Here is a 19732-nt window from a genome sequence, read left to right as displayed (position 1 = left end):
CCTCATCTTCATCCTTTTCTATTTGTTGTTTTTTGGGGTTTTTTTTAGTGCATCTTCTGGCATCTTCTGGGCTGATCTCATAGAGTGCCCTGCATAAAGAACATCCTCAGAATTCCTGAGGATGAAGAGGGATCTGAGTTTCGTCAGATTCATAATCGTTCTCTGTACCTCAACATAAAGTCAGAATAAATTTGATTCAACAACATTACAGTGGACATACCCCAGCAGAACTTATCACAGAATCTAGAGGCATTCCCAATAAGATTTAGAGAATGTAAAATGTGGATTTGTTTTTTTTCTTCCATGTTGCATCTGCTAACACAGAACAGACCCTCTAACTTACTAACATCTCAGCTGATGACATCAGTAAAGTCCCTACACTTCTAAGCTTTGAACACATCAGGCCTACAGGAAAGACAGAAGACTTACAGTGATAAAGAAAGTTTCTTAAAATAATTTCTGCTTTTGTGCAATACACTGGGTCTCCAGATCTGCTTAGCAAGAGATATTATAATCACAAATCTTTCTGTACTTTTGAAGACAAATGAACAGTAAAGGTTAAGGTTAGGAATATATTGTTTAAAAGAGTAAATACTTCTGCCAGTTATTTAAACATTCAATGGCCAGACACCCAGAAGAAAATCTGTTAATGTTTCTTTTCACATGATCCTTACCCAGAGCTTGCAAGTTCTGCAAACATAAAATCTTAAGTCCTCAAATTCTATACTTCAAATCTGCAACATCTTCAGGAATTTATTAGTAGGGAATAATTCTCTGAAGTTATTCTGAAAAGGTCCCACCAGTATTGAATGGATTTCAGATACCTCACAGTGTACCCAAAGAGCAACAACAGGAATTAAATACTACAGAGGGTTTGCAAAGTCACAGCTTCCATAACACAGTGGTGAAGATCAGATCCCAACACAGTCAGACTTTCTGCATGGTATTACATCATCCTAATGAACAGACTTCTTTCTTTATTAGCAAACATAGTGCTCGAGGTGAGTCAGGTGCATATAGGCACAGTATATGCATACTGTCTGTATACACAGACACATTACTCAGAAGGGAATTGACAATTTTTAAATAAATGTCATGCAGGAATCTGTCCACTGACACTTGTCCTGATAAAAAAATATTTACTTGTTATTTATTAAAGATTTTTTTTAATAACATATTTATCCAGGCAGATATCATGCATAAAAGCTACAATCCAGCAAGAAAAATTCCAGTTATATTAATTCCGCAGAGGAAAAGTGAAGAAAAGACTTTGTTGTTGCCAAGATTAAAAAAAAAAAATAATAAAAAAAAATCATAAACGTCAACAGCCTATGTAAAGGCAGCTCAATTCCCCGCTCAGTTTGATAATTCTTGCCAAAGCTGGAGAACAGGAATCTGTGTCTACACTGGTCTTCAAGCTGCATTTCAGTAGCTGGGAGGAATCTGGTAAACTCCCAGATTTCCCTGTTCCCTGACCAGGCTCTTCTGATGTCAGGCTAAGCCTCCAGACAGGATCCAGCAAGGATGTCATCGTGCCTGGTAAACTGCCACCTCGCTGCTCACCATGCCACGCTTCCAGGTCTGCCATCTCAATGAACAGCAAGGTAGATTTGAGGGATCTTCAAAAACCAAAACCAGACAGTCAAGAGAAAATCCGTGGACAGCTGGTTAAGAAAAGACTCACTTTTCAGAACCCTAAACCTACATCTTAGGATGTGAGCCCACGTAGAGGGAGAGGCAAAAAGATACTTATCTGACAAAGGTCCATTGGAAAAAGCCAAATGCCGCAATGCATTCAGCCAAAGAAGCTCCATTCCCTGGAAATCCCTTCTCCAGTAGCATGAATGACGGACCAAAAACATCTGTCTTATATGCACTGTTTTGTTCCTTTATTGCAAAGTCTACATCTATTTTCCCTACCCTACCTTGAAACGGTTCATTCTTGTCTTTGATTTCAGCTCGTTCAACCTGACATCTGTTTTTCCCAAAAAAAGTAGTTTACTCACTCCTTAGCTAAAAAGCCTACTATGACCCAAGAAATACTCTTTCATACTAAAAACCAGAGATGCAGAAAATGACATTATGCATGGCAAAAGCTTGAGATGCTGGGAATATTATTCGAAGATCAGAAGCGTGAGAATTTTGAAGCTGCCAATTGAAACAAAGGGAGCAGCAAGAAAGGAGACTGTAGAAGATGTATTGTCAGTGACTCCTGGCCTGGAACTGAATCCCTAGGTGAGTGCTGAGACTGTCTCTGGAATGCTAATTTGATGCTTAACATTATTTGGTACTTTGGCTGACTTTGTGGCTAGAGAAAATAAAGAGCAAGTGAACAAAATACAAAAGTGTGTTTGCAGATCTGGGAGATACAGCACCCAGATCACTGTGTGGTGGGGGGAGCAAATCCTGCATCGATCCTGAAAAAGCCAGACTTGTAGAACAAAGACCTTCCTGGCAAAGCGCAGAGGTTTGGTAGCATCTTACAACCACGAGTGTCCCAGACCTCACAGTACTCACCCCGCAAGACACCAACAGAGACGAGACTGTGATCCATAGAATCACAGAATCATAGAATGGTTAGGGTTCCTGGAAGGGACCTTAAAGATCATCTAGTTCCAACCCCCATGTGCACAGTGACTCTGAAAGAACTCTCAAGAGGTGACTGATGTGCATCACACTGTTCTCTTGTTTTGTTCTGTATTCAGGATATATTTTTACTCAACTGAGAAAGTCTGAAGAAATATTTTACAACTAATCTTCTAGTCTGACGTATTTTAGTATCTAGTATATTTAGACCAATATCCTAGATATTACATATCGAGAATTTTCAGATCATAACCAGCCATCAAAAGCAATACTTTAGTAACAAGAACATAATAAATATAATTTACTAGAAGATAAAATCTTCGTAACTAAATCTGGAAGGACAATTTTAAAACATTTTTAGGATGTTGACTTCTTTTGGATCTTCTGAAATCTGAAATTATAAAGCTCTGATTTTAATGACATAAGATAGAAAATACTACCATCGTATATTTTCAAAATAGCCTCTAAAGAGATATCACTGTAACAACCCAATAGTGAGGACGTTTTCAACAGTGTGATCAGGTAACAAACCAAGCTTTCAAAACACGATAGATGTGAAAAAAAAAAAAAAAACCTGGCTTTGAAAAATGTCAATCCTACTTTTAAAAATCAAGTTTTGTATGTATTTTAGAATCCCACCTGATGGTATAACCACAAATTCAGATATTCTAAAAGTAACCAAATTTATAACTATCACATTGAAAAGCAATAAAATGCATATACAGTTGTCATTTCTAAAGTTCTTCATTTATAGCAGGAGCCATATTACTTTCCCTATCCTCTCACCAAACAATGTAGAAGAAGAAAAACTATTATCTCCTTACAGAGATAATTTCAACATGCTGTCAGAGGTGAAAAGGTTGGGTTTGGTTTGGTTTTGGGTTCTTTTGGCAAAAACCTAACAGTTGTCCTCAGAACTTCAAGAATTTGTTGAACTGGCATAACCTACCAAACTTTGCAAGAAGATGTCAGTACAAATGGCCCACAGACAGGGAGCCAACCTTAAACCTGTGAGCCTTAGAGCCTTACAATCAATTCTCAACTTCCCAAAGGCCACCTTAGGCAAGTTGGTCAACGTTAGACAGCAAGTTTTAGAACTGACGGGAGACTTCCCTACCTGCTGGGTTTTCCAAGTAAAATGCCAGACTGTTGGAAACAAAATATTCTGTGGAGCACTGTCAATTCTAATCAACTTTGGATGTCAATAAGAGTAAGGCATCCAGGTGCCTTTGTGCCTTGGTATTTGGACAAACTCTTCAAGATCAGTTCATCTGTGAACAAATGTGATTCTGTAACAATGCCAAGGTCAGCGATTTGCTGAGTAGGTACCACTGGCAAGTCAAGATGCCTGAGGGCACCTTGAGCTCATACACCCAATATTTCCACTATGTCAAAAACGATAGGAGAAGAGATTACATCATGTAACCTGCCATCTCCTTCCTTTTTGTTAAATCCTTGCCCTTCGCCCACCCCGGCTTGTGCAATCCCCTCACGCACCTGGCACGCTTCCCAGAACTTGCTCCGAGTTTCATTAAAGAGGGAGAATACTGATTTGGGGTGATCTGGTCTGCATTGCCATAAAATATGTCACTACCTACTTATTCAAGTTGTAGAGGAAATCTGTGACCAACGGAGCATGAATAAGATCAGAAGCTCTTACATATCTAATTTCTTCCTTCAGGTTGAAAAAGGTAAGAGGTAGAAAAAAGCCATCTCCCTGAATATTATGTCTCTGGCACTACCAGACTGGACCCATGCTGATAACCATCTTGCAACACAGAAGGCAACCTCTTAATAAACACTAAACCCTTCTAATCTGAAAGATTGCAACCACTCTAATTACCAGAAATTAAATTGTTCAACGAAGGCTTATAAAAATGTGTCATTCTGTGCTCAGAGAGTAACAATAATTTTGCCTTTCTTTTGCTTTTGACAGGACCTAAGCCACTGGGTGGTATTATAGTACACATGAGATTAGAGGTAGATGCTCAGAAATGTAGATGGTTACTAAAAATAGACCTAATTAAAAGCATTTGCAAGATTTTGCCATAAACGAAAACTGAGGGTTTTTCCCAGAAAAATTTGTATGTCCTCTTGCAAATGCCTGTGGCACGTTAATTACTCAGACGTTGTTTTATAGAACACTTTTGTAGGAGACATTTTGGTTCTAGTATTTACACACAAATAGGATTAATTAAAAATTCATAGATGTCTTGAAATATTTGTAAACACACCTGTAAATTATGATGTGTATAGCTTTTAACTTACTTTTTTCCCCCCTTTTGTACTCAAAAGAAGTACTAGTTTGACAACATTGGAGGCAGCAAGGACAGTTGCATTAAAAAAATTGTGGTAATTACACAGACCAGCCCATGTAGGAGCTGTCACTATAGATAATAAAAGAAATCATGTAATTATGCCTGATCAAAAAGTCATTCCTGTTGCCAATGATAGTGGGAATTTTGCTATGCTAAAGAAAGTGGATAGATACTGGACAGAAAATGCCATTTTACAACAAAACAAATAAAAATGAAATCCATTATATTGTTTCATGTGCATTTTTTTTTCCTGTTGGAATAAAGTTTTATTTTCCTGAGCAGTTTTGTTTGCTGAAGGAATGGATGAGAGAATAACACTAGAGAGATCTTGAAATTCACAGCTACATTTCTCATGCCCTGAAAGTCCTTTTTCAGAGACTTTTCTCCCTTAACGGGTCAAAAAGCACATCCCTTCATGTTGCTGACCCACATCTCCATATATCATATTCTTGCTGCTATACTTCAATAAGTTCTCTGGTGACAGAGAAGGTTATTCAGGTCTGGAAGTGTCTCTGTTGGGCTATGGCAAACATATTTAGTTAAGTCTTTTTTGGATTATATCGTTTGGAAAACTGTTTGTCTGAACCTCATAGATGCCCTACAGCACACAAGATTTGAAGACAGCTGCCCAGTTAGCAAGATGCCAAACCTGCTGACAGCCCTGAGTTCATTCAAACAGAGGTGCAGCTATCAGGGGTCAGAAGGAAAGAGGGGAAAAAAACATCTAACACCTGATTAGGAGCTGAAGATTAGTCCCTGTATTCTGAAATCTCACCTCCTCTCTACAATAAATACTGTCTACGTTAAAAATTTTACAAAATACAAATTTAAACTCTTTCCAATCTGTTAGGGTCTTCCTTTATCATTCACGAAAACTGTCTCAAAATTATGAGACATTAGCTCATGTATTGAGTGTTTCATTAAAATGCTTAGAGCTGGCTTTAAAATGTTGATCTCCCTTCCAAGACAGATGTGTGCCTATGAACATAGATAGATCGATCGATCTCCCACAGCAGAAGTATATATTATAGTCTTCCAAGTGCACTGTATAATATTACACAGTATTATTACCATAAAAATATTTCCTCTGTACTAAACGTTGCACAATTAAATATGAATTTCATACAGATCAGCTTCAGAGAGGTTGATACATAGTGATCTAAGAAAAACACTGATTCACCTATGACGTATTTGTGTCTAAAACTCCTACATTGCTAAAACTGCAAGTTTCTAATTTGCACATAATGCTGACCGCAGATCGCACATCCTATTAACGAAGAATAACAGCTTCTAGCTTTTTCATCAACTCTCCATCCAAACTCGTGGTCTGATTTTCCCTTGCTGAAAAACTGGGATCCTTTCAATGCTCTGAGATGGGCACCCTCAGGTGTTGAACCACCTTTTTGTGACTGTTTTAAAAATTAAAGTCTCTATTTTTGTTACAAGCTATCAGAAAAGGGCAGTTGAACCAGCTGTGGAAAAATCTTTGACACATCATTTCGCAGTGCACATCACTTAATAAAAGGATGCATTTGATACAAAGACAGTCTACACACCTAATATCCCTTTGTACATTTTCAGAGTAACCCATTTCAGAGGCTACACAGTACTACTAGCAAAAAACAAACACATTTGATTTTTCACCTTCTTGTCTTGATGGTATCTGGAATCAGTGAGATGATGTGGAGGGAAGGCAAGGTCGGAAGCACTGTGTGACTTAAAGTGGAGAACAAAATTAAAACTTCAGTAAACGTACATAAACCATTACTAAAATAAAAGTATTTAAAAGCTGTTCAGAAAAATATATAATAAAAAAAGTGGTGGTTAGATTCGTACGTAAGTAATGTTAAGAAAATCTCAGGAGATATGAAATGATACCACAGGTAAAACAGCTGTTTGAAATTATTTTGAGAAGCAATTGTAAAATAATTTCTGTTGGGATAGTTTAAGAAGTTTCCTACAAGATCCTAAGGTCACACTTGCGTATCAGTAGACATTATTTGAATTTGTTTGGACATAAATATATTGGAAAGTAATACAACTATGGAAAACTCTAAAATATTCAGATACAGACTGGACACCTGCTCCTCATTTAATTGGAGAAACAACCACCTCAGGAAAGGTACTGAGAAAAAGCCCACAGAGAATAAAAAATAAGAACTGAATCAGTAAAGAAGTTGAATTTTAGAAGCTAGAAAGTGAAAACTGTCAAATTCAAGATGATTTTACAATGAAAATGAAAACAAATAGCTGAAGAATGTTTCATCATGTAATAAAAGAAGAACAGGAAAAGACAAAGTGGAGCTTTTCGGCAGTAAGAAAAAACATAATCTAGATACAGTCAAAAATGTAAATGGATATATTACATTTTTAGTAACAGCAGTACAGAAGCTGGGACAAAAGTAAAATGGCTGATGAGGATGAGAGCACAGAAACAGAAAGGACCAAAGTTGAGATGAAACAAAACACTTACTAACTGTATCACTTAGCAGGATTAGAGAATCACCATTCCAAAGTATTAAAGCAACTGGCATATAAATTCTAAAGTCTTGTGGATTTTTTTTTTTTTAATTAAGGGACATCAAACAACTCTCCAAGTGACTAGAGAACAACGAAAGCAATATTTTGTTTTTAAATTGAGAAATGAGTTATGAGTGCAATCATGGACCTATTCTTGCATCTCTAGCTCACATCGGATTTTAAACATCCTCATGGAGGAAACAGAGACTTAGAAAGGAAATGAAAAAACCAGGATCTAATGGAGTCTAAGTTTGCAAGGAAAGATTAGCAATACTGAACTATTGGTTTTTTTTTTTTTTTTTTTTTTTTTACATAGAGATGTGCAGAGTGTTTACCCATGAAGTACTGTTCAAGAAGAACAGCATTTAGGTCCATATAAACTACGACCAGGATCATATTAATCTTTTTCCTAAAACTACATGTGAATGAAAAGGTAGGTGCTAGCATTTTTATGACATTGTGGTATGTCACTCCGTGAATAATGACTGTGAATAAATATTGCATTCACGGAATTTTAATCTCCTTTCCATCTGAAGTTCCTAACGATATTGGAACTAACAGATTCATATTCCCCACCCAGCTGGCCTCATCAAATGACAAACCCTGGCATTCAATTGCATTAAATGATAATTAGTCAGTCTACTTCTAATCTGATAGTTAATATATCATGTCAAAGGCTTTCTTATGCAGAAGATTGAATTGAAATTTCATCTATAGCATTAACATAATGCATTACAATAATGGGTCTCAATCCCAGACCTGAAGCTTCAAGGAAGTTTGGATATGGAAATGAATCTGAACCCAAGCTTTCTGCCTTAAGTGTCTCACTATGCAACAGGCCAAACCAGAATCTACTTATTTGTCCCCTTCTGAACTTGGAGAAACTGAGATTTTACATAAGTGGGTAATTACATTACTTAACTGAGTCCAGTATGACAAAGCAGTGCTTCCAAGATTTAACCAGTAATAATGGGATGAGTAGAGATTCCCAAGAGAGAAATCTGAGGTGTGACTCAGCTACCTGTACACAAACTACCAGTGCTGTAAATGTACTGGATCATCCTGCTTACCTTCTCTTTCAGACACTCCAGAGGAGCAGCAGAGTCCTGTGAGTCGTGAGTCACACCTGCCAGCCTCATGCAGGCACGCCAGACAAACTATAGCATCTAAACTCACGCTTGTGCTCAACTATCTCTTTCTTTCAATAGGTCTTTTGAAAGGTTTGGGGACACAAATAGTCCATTTTCCACAATTGATAAGAGCTCAAACTGGCAGACAAAGCCAGCTACAGAGAGAAGCAGCAAACCAGCTAGTGCAGATTTGTAAATTGCTTTCACTTCACAACACAGTCCAATATTCCCATCAGGCATGATGCCAACTAAGAACCATCATGATGTATAAGAGTGATGTGTACAGCATCAACAAAAGAGTATTAGCCATCAAACTATAATGCTAATAAGTTAAAATCTTTTAGGGATAACTAAAGTGCAGGGACATTTTGCTAACTATATCCATGTGCACCACAGCTACAATCAATCATTTCTGCTGATAACTATCACATGGAACATAACCAACAGTCATTAATGTCATTAATGGATGAGTCTCTACAGAAAGATAATTTTGTGCTGCCCTTCAGCTTTCTGGGAGACAATTTTTAGAAGAGATAGTCACACATGTGACATTCCCTTACTGCTAATCTCCAGTCACTAGTTTCTCTGGAGCTACACCCTTGTATCTAGGACTTCTACCAGATCTATTGCTGTGCTCCTGCCATATAACTGGGTCTTTGATGACCAGTCTTCCTTCTACCAGACTTAGGTATTTTCAAATGGAATAAAATGTTTCCCTTGATTAAAATCTACTCAGGCACTGGTAATATCAATCCTTACAACTTGTGGTCTCAGAGCCAGCAGCACATAAGTCCATATAAACAATAATGAATCAGATGGCACTGAGTCCAGAATTACAGAAGTCCCTTTCCTCATCAGGAAGTCTTGGCCTTCTTTGTCTTAAGTCTGAATTCCCCATGATAATTCAGCTTTGTACCCCCCTATATGTGGGACAGTTATCCCTGATAAGAAACTATATACTGGAAAACAATTTACTAGTACTAGGTTACTTTCACATATGACTGGGGTAAGTACAAATGACTATGGTCCAGTCATCCAAGTTTCCTTTCCTAGATACCTTCAAAAGATCTTAAAAAAATCAATTATACTTGCATTTTTATTAGTAGACAACACTTACTTAAAAAGGATATACTAGCAAAAACAAAAAAAAAATAATTGTGATCAATAACTTCAAATATGGGGATTTTTTTGGTAAAGTGTAAGATGTAACATAGCTTTATAACACAGGGCATTTTACCTCCAAATCGTATTGTAAAGTGCCTTACAGATTAGAATAATGTAATCACTAAATTAAATAGCTTATAATGGAAGAGATGAAATACAGTATTAAGAGGCTCAGACAAGTGAGAAAAGCTGCTTTCCAATGAGATTTTAGAAGATACAGCAAGTCAATGAGGCAGAGAGATTCAGAAAGGCTGTTCCAGATGGCAGGGTCTTCAGAGGAATAGGGTTTTACAGCAAAGGCACATTTGTGGGATGGCACAGTGAAGAAATGGTCGTCAGACTAGTCAAAAGAGTAGACAAGTCAATAGAAGATGACAAAATAGGATGCAGTGCACCTATTGATGTCTCAAGACTCTTCAATTCGTATCCTGTGTTCAGCAGTGGGACCATGAGGACTACCACTTCATCTCTCTCCATTTGTACTCCCACCCTTCACTCCAGTTGCCTTACAAGCTGCTGTACTTTTGCTATGTTTAGGAGCAACATGAAACACAACAGGGCAAGCGGATCAACTGAGTTGGTCAGAATTACGAGACACATAAATAACAAAATAGCAATAATGTTAGCAATAATTGTTATTAAAAATAACAATAGCAATAATGGCCATAACAAGATCTACTGGAATAGTTCATAGACAGAAAAGCATTTTCAAACTGTATCTTAAAATGAATATAAAAAGGAAGAATTATATCAGAAAAATAAAGTCAATAAGACTTTCATGTTTATGAAGTGCAGAGGCAACATCATTCAGAAAATTGTACGGCCAAGAGAAGCCGGAGGACCAGGAGATACTAGTGAAGAGAGGAAAACGAGAACAATGTTTTGGTTTTTTTTTTACTGTTTAAGCCAAAGAAAGATATGGGCAGAAGAGATCTGCTAATGGAATTGAAGATGCTCTCTAGAGAAATGGATTTGCAGTGTTACTCAACAATCACATTTCTTGAAGATTAAGGAGATTAAAGACCCATCAAACTGATCTGCACTTATCACATGACAATGTAATGTATATTCCTAGAGCTACACACACTGGAAGGAGTAACAATGTCAAACCAGCAAAATTTCTTTCAACATGAACAAATTTTGTCATTTCTGCCTTTGGTTCCAAATGTGTCATTGCACCTAATCCCCTGGGCTTTGCGGGAATTTTGCCTGAAATGTGACAGCATGACTACTCCCACAAGAGCAGGCTTGGATACGTTCCCTCTGTGGTGTGTCTAACTTCTGAAAATAACCATCGATGGGTATCAACGCAAACAATGCATCAGTCATGTAAACGGTTTTACTATGCTTTAGAATTGCTCTTGAGATTTGGAGATGATTATTCAGCAAGCTTCTCTTCAATCACAAAACCATTTAACACAAACACATCTTTCATTGAAGATGTCGTTAATGCTCAGGGGAACTGGCACTTCAGACACCTTTTACTGAATTATTATTCGTGTAAAGCTTTGGCACTATATATGTAAAGTAGCCGTTGTCATCCAATGGGATTAATCCACTAAATTTACCTACATAAATGAGATACAGTAAATAGTATTTTTCTGAATGTGTCTTTTGAGAACGATATTCTTATTTAAGGGTAATCAAGCAGATGCATTTAAAGATTACATTTTAAACAAAAATCTAAAGCACGCTAACAGCAGGTATATAATCTATGAGAATGCTCCTCCATTACTTCAGAAACACGGTCATTTTTACTTTGCAAACTCTAAATTCCTTTCAAGAAATAAACAATCTGAATACTAAAAACTATATTCCAGTGAGAAGGGGATGATAGAGTGTGATTTATTCAGTGAGAGCTTTTAAATACTAAGGAAGGAGCAGGGCAAGCGCCTGCGACTGACCTCACATACAGGAGTTGAAGAAAAAAAAAAGTCTATTTGAGAGGTAATGAGGAACATTTACTGAGATCCAATCTGAACCTCAATAAAAGTTGAAAATTTAGAAATCTACCTTCTTACTTTAACCATGTAACACTTTGTGGGGTTTCAGTCTCCAAAATTTGGGAATCAAAAGCTGTGCATCCCTAACTATGCACTACCTTTCCTCAGCAGTAACTGTCATAAATCAACAAACTGCCTCAGTTTGAGCTTAGGGAAAAAGGCAACTCCTCTGCCACCACGTGAATTATAGCCCTGATACGGCAAAAAGTTACAAATACAAGTAAAGAAATTCACATGAGTAGTCCTATTGATTAAATTTGCTTTGTACTAAATCGATTTCAAGACAATTTATTCATATTCATAACTGTTTTCAGCCCAGAGTCCTTACAGAGCATCTTTTCAAAAACTGGAAATAACCACCATAACTGCAAAGCAGAAAAATATTTCAGCATCTAAAAATGACACCCCCTCAGAAATTAATTATAAACAGAGAAGGCAAATATATTACAATATCTTCGTTGATTAAGTTCATTAGTTATGAATACATAGCTTTGCATGCATTATGGACCGAGATTTTCACCAAAGAAATTCTGGTAACGTCTTACTTGAATGGTCCATTTAAAAATTTAATTACTATTAAACAATAAGTAAATAGATTTACAAATTCAGGGCTTTGTAGGCAACAGTATTATAGAATCATAGAATGGTTTGGGTTGGAAGGGACCTCAAAGATCATCTAGTTCCAACCCCCCTGCCATGGGCAGGGACACCCTCCACTACACCAGGTTGCTCAAAGCCTCATTCAAGCTGTCCTTGAACACTGCCAGGGATGGGGCAGCCACAGCTTCTCTGGGCAACCTGTTCCAGTGTCTCACCACCCTCATTGTAAAAAATTTCTTCCTTATATCTAACCTAAATCTCCCCTCTCTCAGTTTAAAGCCGTTGTCCCTTGTCCTATCACTACACAGCCTTGTCAAAAGCCCCTCTCCAGCTTTCTTGTAGCCCCTTTAGGTACTGGAAGCCTGCTAGAAGGTCTCCCCAGGCTGAACAACCCCAACTCTCTCAGCCTGTCTTCACAGGAGAGGTGCTCCAGCCCCCGGATAATTACAAGATTGTTCAGAAATAGATTGTGGTCATCTCTATTCAGCCTGACCTCTGGTACCTGAAGAATCACAAAGCGTTTTGCAGTCTTTTTGTTACTGAAAGGTTGAAACAGTCAAATATCTATTTTTTGGAACAAAATTTCATTGCTTTTGAAATGCAACTACCTGCAGCTGAACTAACCCTACATACACAGATATCTCCAGCAGAATTTACCAGAAATCATTTTACAAAATCTCCACACTTCACGGCTCTGTAGTTCCTGGTGGGCTGAGGAGTGCTGGGAAAACCTGAAAAATCCACATTTCCTAGCATTCTCCTCCTGTACATCTCAGCAAGAAAGCACTGAATGCACGACTGGGGAGCCAGGGAATTCGCTTGTTTAAGAGAAGCCTAGACAACCTAAAAAGAGAGATTAATAACATAGTTAAGTTATGGCAGCACAGGCCTAAACTATCATAAATATTTTTGTCTAAAAGTTGCATTATAAGCAAATAAAACCTAATGAAATACTCACATCACCTACTGCAAAGTTGGCCTGCTGCACTACATAGTCCTACGCTGTCTTATCAGCATCTTACTGATGGTTTCACATAACAAAAGAAAAAGAAAAACCAAACAAACATCAATCATTTTTACCTTACAGTAGAACACTGGCTATGTCAAGAGAAGAAGAGTGCATGGCTCATAGTCCAGCTCTAATTAGGTTAGGAAAATGAATTATTCCCTTCCTTTTATTCCTATGAAGCAGATGAAAAATTGAATATGAGCTGGCGATGAGCGCTTTTAGTCCAGAAAGCCAATCGTATCCTGGGCTGCATCAAAAGAAGTGTAGCCAGCAGGTCAAGGGAGGTGATTCTCCTCCTCTACTCTGCTCTCATGAAACTCAGTTTGGGGCACTGCATCCAGCTCTGGGGCCCCCAGGACAAGACGGACATGGACCTGTTAGAGTGTGTCCAGAGGAGGGACATAAAAATGATCAGAGAGCTGCAACAGCTCTCTAAGGAGGAACGGCTGAGAGAGTTGGGGTTGTTTAGCCTGGAGAAGAGAAGGCTTTAGGGACAACTTATTTCAGCCTTTCAATACTTAAAGGAAGCTTATAAGAAAGATGAAGAGGTTTTTTACCAGTGCCTGTAGTGACAGGACACGGGATAATGATTTTAAACTAAAAAGAAGGCAGATATAGATTAGATATAAAGGAGGAGTTCTTTACTACAAGGGTGGTGAGGCACTGGAACACGTTGCCCAGAGAAGCTGTGGATGCCACATGCCTGGAAGTGTTCAAGGCCAGGCTGGATGGGGCTTTGAGTAACCTGGTGTAGCGGAAGGTGTCCCTGCCCATAGCACGATGGCTGGAACTGGATGATCTTTATGGTCCCTTTGAACCCAAGCCATTCTATTATTTTGTTTTCCGCAAGTGAAGCGAAAAAGAGGTGAAAAACACTGTGAAATACACTGGTTAAACAATTTAGAGTTTAAGGAAAAGATTCCTTTGCATTTAACTGGAATGAGCTTAGTGTAAACCAAAAGCTTAAAAGTTTTAAAGTTGTAATTGGATCAGCAGGGCTCTGACAGTTTTCTGGTTTTATAGCAGTGTGGATCTAAAAGGACAGCATTTTTAAAGAATCATAGAATTTTTTAGGTTGGAAAAGACCTTTAAGATCATCAAGTCCAACCATTAACTTAGCACTGCCAAGTCCACCACTAAGCCATGTCCCTAAGCACCACATCTGCACGTCATTTAAATACCTCCAAGGATGGCGACACAACCACTTCCCTGGGCAGCCTGTTCCAATGCTTGACAACCCTTTTGGTGAAGAAATTTTTTCCTAATATCCAACCTAAACCTCCCCTGGTACAACTTGAGGCCATTTCCTCTTCTCTTGTTGCTGGTTACTTGGGAGAAGAGACCAAGCTCCACCTCACTACAACCTCCTTTCAGGCAGTTAAACAGAGTGATAAGGTCTCCTCTCAGCCTCCTTTTCTCCAGGCTGAACAACTCCAGTTCCCTCAGCTGCTCCTCATGAAATTTGTGCTCCAGATCCTTCATCAGCTTCATTCTTTGGACACACTCCAGCACCTCAATGTCTTTCTCGTAGTGAGGAGCCCCAAACTGAACACAGTATTGTCTCAACAGTGCCAAGTACGGAAGGACTAACACTTACCTAGTCCTGCTGGCCACACTATTTCTGATGCTATTGGGCTTCTTGGCCACCTGGGCACACAGCTGGCTCATATGGCTGTCAAAAAACACTTCCAGGTCCTTTTCCACTGGGCAACTTTCCAGCCACTCTTCCCCAAGCCTGTAATGTTGCATGAGGTTGCTGAGACCTGACACTTGGCCTTGTTGAACCTCATGCAATTGGCCTCAGCCCATTGATCCAACCTGTCCAGATCCCTTTGTAAAGCCTTCCTACCCTCAGGCAGATCAGCACTCCCACACAACTTGGGGTCATCTGCAGACTGAATGAGGGTGCACTCGACCCCCTTGTCTGGATCATTGATAAAGTTATTAAACAGAACTGGCCTCGATACTGAGCCCTGGGGAACACCACTTGTGACCGGCCACCAACTGGTTTGAACTCCATTCATCACCACTCCTTGGGCCCGGCCACCCAGCCAGTTTTCTACCCAGCGAAGCGTACGCCTGTCCAAGCCATGAGCAGCCAGTTTCTCCAGGAGAATGTTCTGGGAAACAGTGTCCAAGGCTTTACTAAAGTCTAGGTAGACAACATCCACTGCCTTTCCCTCATCCACTAAGCAGGTCACCTTGTCATAGAAGAAGAGGCTCACAAGAGACAAGCAGTAAAAAAGATCCAGTCTGGAATATATTTTCAAAGGAATTTCGAATAGACTATCAATCTCTTAATGCTCTTTTCATATTGCGAGTAAACAGAGCTCCAGTTTAAACTTCAGAATGCAACATACCCTACTTTGCCAACTTATTCTCAGCGCACCCAAGACCCCATGATTTGACAGATGACTAAGGACTTAGCTGATTGTCTGCAGTGTTTGATACACAATCCTGACGAGCATGGTCTATTAAATTAGAAGAATGCCAGCCAAAGTGAGTGACGGAGATTTCCAGAGACGCAGTAAGAGGAGTAAATAAAAAACAAATAGTAAGGTTTCCACCTATGCAGCCTGGGCACCCAGTTGGCTGTTATCAAGATCTTTCAAAGATCATTATTATAGAGCAAAAAGAAGTTAAAGGCATGTTGTAACTTCAGTTAGTAATTAAGCTGCTGTGGAGAGTGGCATGCTCAAATTCATAGCAAATGCTTATAATCCTGTCCCTAAAATCCATTCATCTAAGTTCCACTGACTTTCATTGGGACTTAAGACACCCAAGTCACTGAGATGCTTTTGAATAACAAATCCAAAAGAGCTACAGATAAAATTCTGAGCATCTTCAATACAGAAAGTTACACCTTTCTGTTACTGAAATACAAAACGTGATGAAATGTCTGCACAGAATAACAGCGAGGGCACATATCTCTGCTGAGAGATTCTAAATGAAGGGTCAAGTCTTGAGACATTACCTTGCTGCAGCTTTTTGAAGCATCCTCTTTAAGGACTGGAAACCTTTGTAGCCTTTACTATCAATAACAATTGCAACAAGGTAGATTTTTCTCTCCTGTATATGCCTGTAAATACCAAGTAAATCTTACCCTATCAATCAGTATTCAAAGCAGACAAAGGGCAGAAGGAAAGGAAGGCCACCTGTCAAGCTGAAAAAGAACAAGTGCTATTAGAGAGGATTTTAGAAAGTGACAATAACTGAAGTAGCAAGAGAGAAAGTACAGTATATATGCTTAAAATACAAGGAGGAGAATGACCTGGACAAAAAGTTCCTTACAGAGGAAATTACATCAAGTAGATCAAGGACTGAGCTACATTTCCAATTTCTAGAAAAACTAGCTTTACTACAGGGCAAATACACTAAGTATTTGACAATCCAATGTAGCTCTGAACTTCGCTTGATCTTGACATTTATACTATTTTTTTAGGTAGTCCATAATTAAACATTTAACAAAAGTCATGATATATGACTAACATAGGCCAAGTGAAACATTCGTATCCATACTGCCTGGATATACACTAAAACCTACAAATAGTTATCTGCCAAAAAATAAGACACATGTATTACAGGGGGAAAATATTATTATGGCTTAAAGTATATTCTTAAAAGGAAAAAAAAAAAAAAAAAGAGCAGACAGGACATACATATAATCTAAATGCAGATTATACAATCAAAAAAAAGCAGCAAGTAATCAAGTGGGATATGAAAACATCCATTAAATTATGGCTTTGCTCTAACCCTCACCTCATCTTCCTGAACTTTTGGCACGTCGGGGATAAACGGCTGCCTAACAGCACCGCTGTGGGATCCACGTAAGTACTGCCCTCCAAAATCATGAAACCTAAATAAAATTTTTGAGTTACTTGGACGTGTTTTTAACAATCCAGTAATACTTCTCCCCATAATAGTTGAAACTAACATAGGCTACTTCAACTGTTCCTGCCCTTCCTTCACTGGCTTAGACACAAATTTAACACATGTGAACATATACACACACACCCCTCTGTGTGTGTATGTGTGTATATATATACACACACTAAAAAAAACAAAAAATCACAACATCATAATGCATTCTATTCTCCAAGAAACTTTGCCCAGATCATTTCAAACCACTATCTCACAGTTTCTCCACCTGAAACGTAAACCATTTCTGTGTTCCATATATGAACTACGTTTAAATACACAAATGTGGAGATGATTGCTCTCCTATCTGGAGTAAATTACAAAGCCTTACTTTAAAAAAAAAAAGCCACTTAGCTTAGATTGAAGCACTTTCAATAGAAATAGTCGTCTGTATTCATAACATGAACCTGCAGTACTATAACAATAATTCCAAAGTTTAATACTACAGATTCAGAATTGGAGCTGAAATGCCTGCAGCATCTCGGTCACTGGTGGTAGGATATCATCCCATGTGCATTTGTGGAGAAAAATGCAGTCAACAAAATTCTCAAAAATAAATTAAGTGTGTGTTGTCAGTAAACTGTACTGAACGCATAATTTTTTTGAAAATTCTCATAGTTTCCAGATGATTTAAAAAATATTTTCTAGATCTTTCAGTTTTTTCTTGATTAGTTTTTCACTTAAAATTTTCTCTGTTGACTCTAATTATACATTATTTCTGAGCTTATTAAAAAGCTTTTTTTTCCTTCAGTCACACATGAGAATACCCAAGTTTCCCCCAGGTTCGCACATCTCTAATGATCCCAACATTAGTAAAACCAACAATGACATTAAAAGAATTTCTGCAAAAGTGCAGAAGCTACTTTTTATTTTTATGACAATGCTACAGTATGGAAATTTAATATTTCATTTTCCAATCTGTGCACCAGGTAAACCAGATCCAAGCCAGTTTCAGTGTGGAAACCACACAACTGAGGCAATAAACTTTTCCGTTTGGCATGTTTTATCACCCTGGACTCTGCAGCACACTAAACAAGTTCACCCAGCTTGTAGTCAGAAGGTCAGCAGTGAACAGCAGAAATCATGGGCAGAGTAGGTCAGTGTCCTCTGGCTGTGGGTAACAGCATGCAGATTTTATGAGCTACAAGAAACATAGAGTTACTTTCTATATTAAGATTTTAATTCTTCTATTAGCTTATCACTACTTTTTATTTTCTCATTGGAAGTTCCTTGTCTTTTCTCTTCCCCAAGTTTATTGAAAGATGGAGAACAGCTGATACTTCCAGCTCATACAGTTTTCATGTTCTAATGGTGTCAAGTAATTAAACATCTTTCAATTTTCTGTCAATGGTGTCTATATGGTAGGTATCCACTTGGTGTCAGCAAATATGCCCAGTGTGCTCTACCTTATAAGATCAGGCAATTCCAGGCAGACCAAAGTAGGCTGAGACTAGCAAGCCTTCAGCCTCAGCTGACAGACACCTCTTTATAAGATCCAAATTAGGTATTTTCTGTAGACCACTCCATGAAAAATATTTCATATATTTAAATTCCTTGAAAGCAAACAGTAATGAGGAACATGATTGATGATCCATGTAGTCCTGTGACTCACATTCTTTGATTTCATTTCTATTTCAGTGAGCGAGTGTTATATAATCGAGCCATTGTGTTTCTTGACATGATGAGGCATAACCCTTCATCATTCTAAGGAAAGCTCAAACAGACCCTACAATGGCTTACGAACTCAGCATATATGAGAGCAGCTGTGGCAACTATGACCGTGCGTGTGCATGCTTGTAGCCTTCTCAGATGAGGTGAAACAGGACGTAGTTTGAATTCCAGTGAGAGAGCAGTAAGTTACATCAGGGATGAGCGAGTACGTGCACATGGAGTAAGTGCAACATGGCTGTTGTACGTCAAACAAATTGAACAGATACCAGAAATTTTCAGAGTTGATAGCAGGGGCAAAACTCAAAGCACACTAGTTAAAATGGTGGATAAATATTGTAGTCCCACTTGTGGAACAACATATATATTTGTGGCAAAATCATAACAGGCACACATAGAAAACGTAAGTAAGGTGATATGGTCTGGTTCGTGATGCTCAGTGCACAAAAAAGAATTATTATACTAATGTATTTTGTTATTAGAGTTCACAAACCAATCCGGTTGTTCTAATAAAGCTGTAATCAAAAAAGTCTCCAAATATAGGAAATATCAATCTCTGCTAATATGGGTGCAGCCATTATTGATAAGATTTTTTTTTTCTATTATTATTATGCAAGGTGATCTGAGATGCTTCAATCTTTCTTTCATTAAAAATACTGCTTCTTTTCTCAGCCTCAAATACCAATGACTGCAGCTGTCAGTAAATGTTAAATTTACAGTAATTGCTGCTACTTGTGTAAGAAAAGAATGGGATCACATGAAACTGATAACCCCTGAAATGACTGCTCCTGGGATAAGAATTTGAACAAAGGGGAA

Source organism: Tauraco erythrolophus, chromosome 11, assembly GCF_009769465.1.
Source record: "Tauraco erythrolophus isolate bTauEry1 chromosome 11, bTauEry1.pri, whole genome shotgun sequence".
Lineage (NCBI taxonomy): Eukaryota > Metazoa > Chordata > Aves > Musophagiformes > Musophagidae > Tauraco > Tauraco erythrolophus.
The sequence above is the reverse complement of the archived record's forward strand: the minus strand, read 5'-3'. Positions refer to the sequence as shown.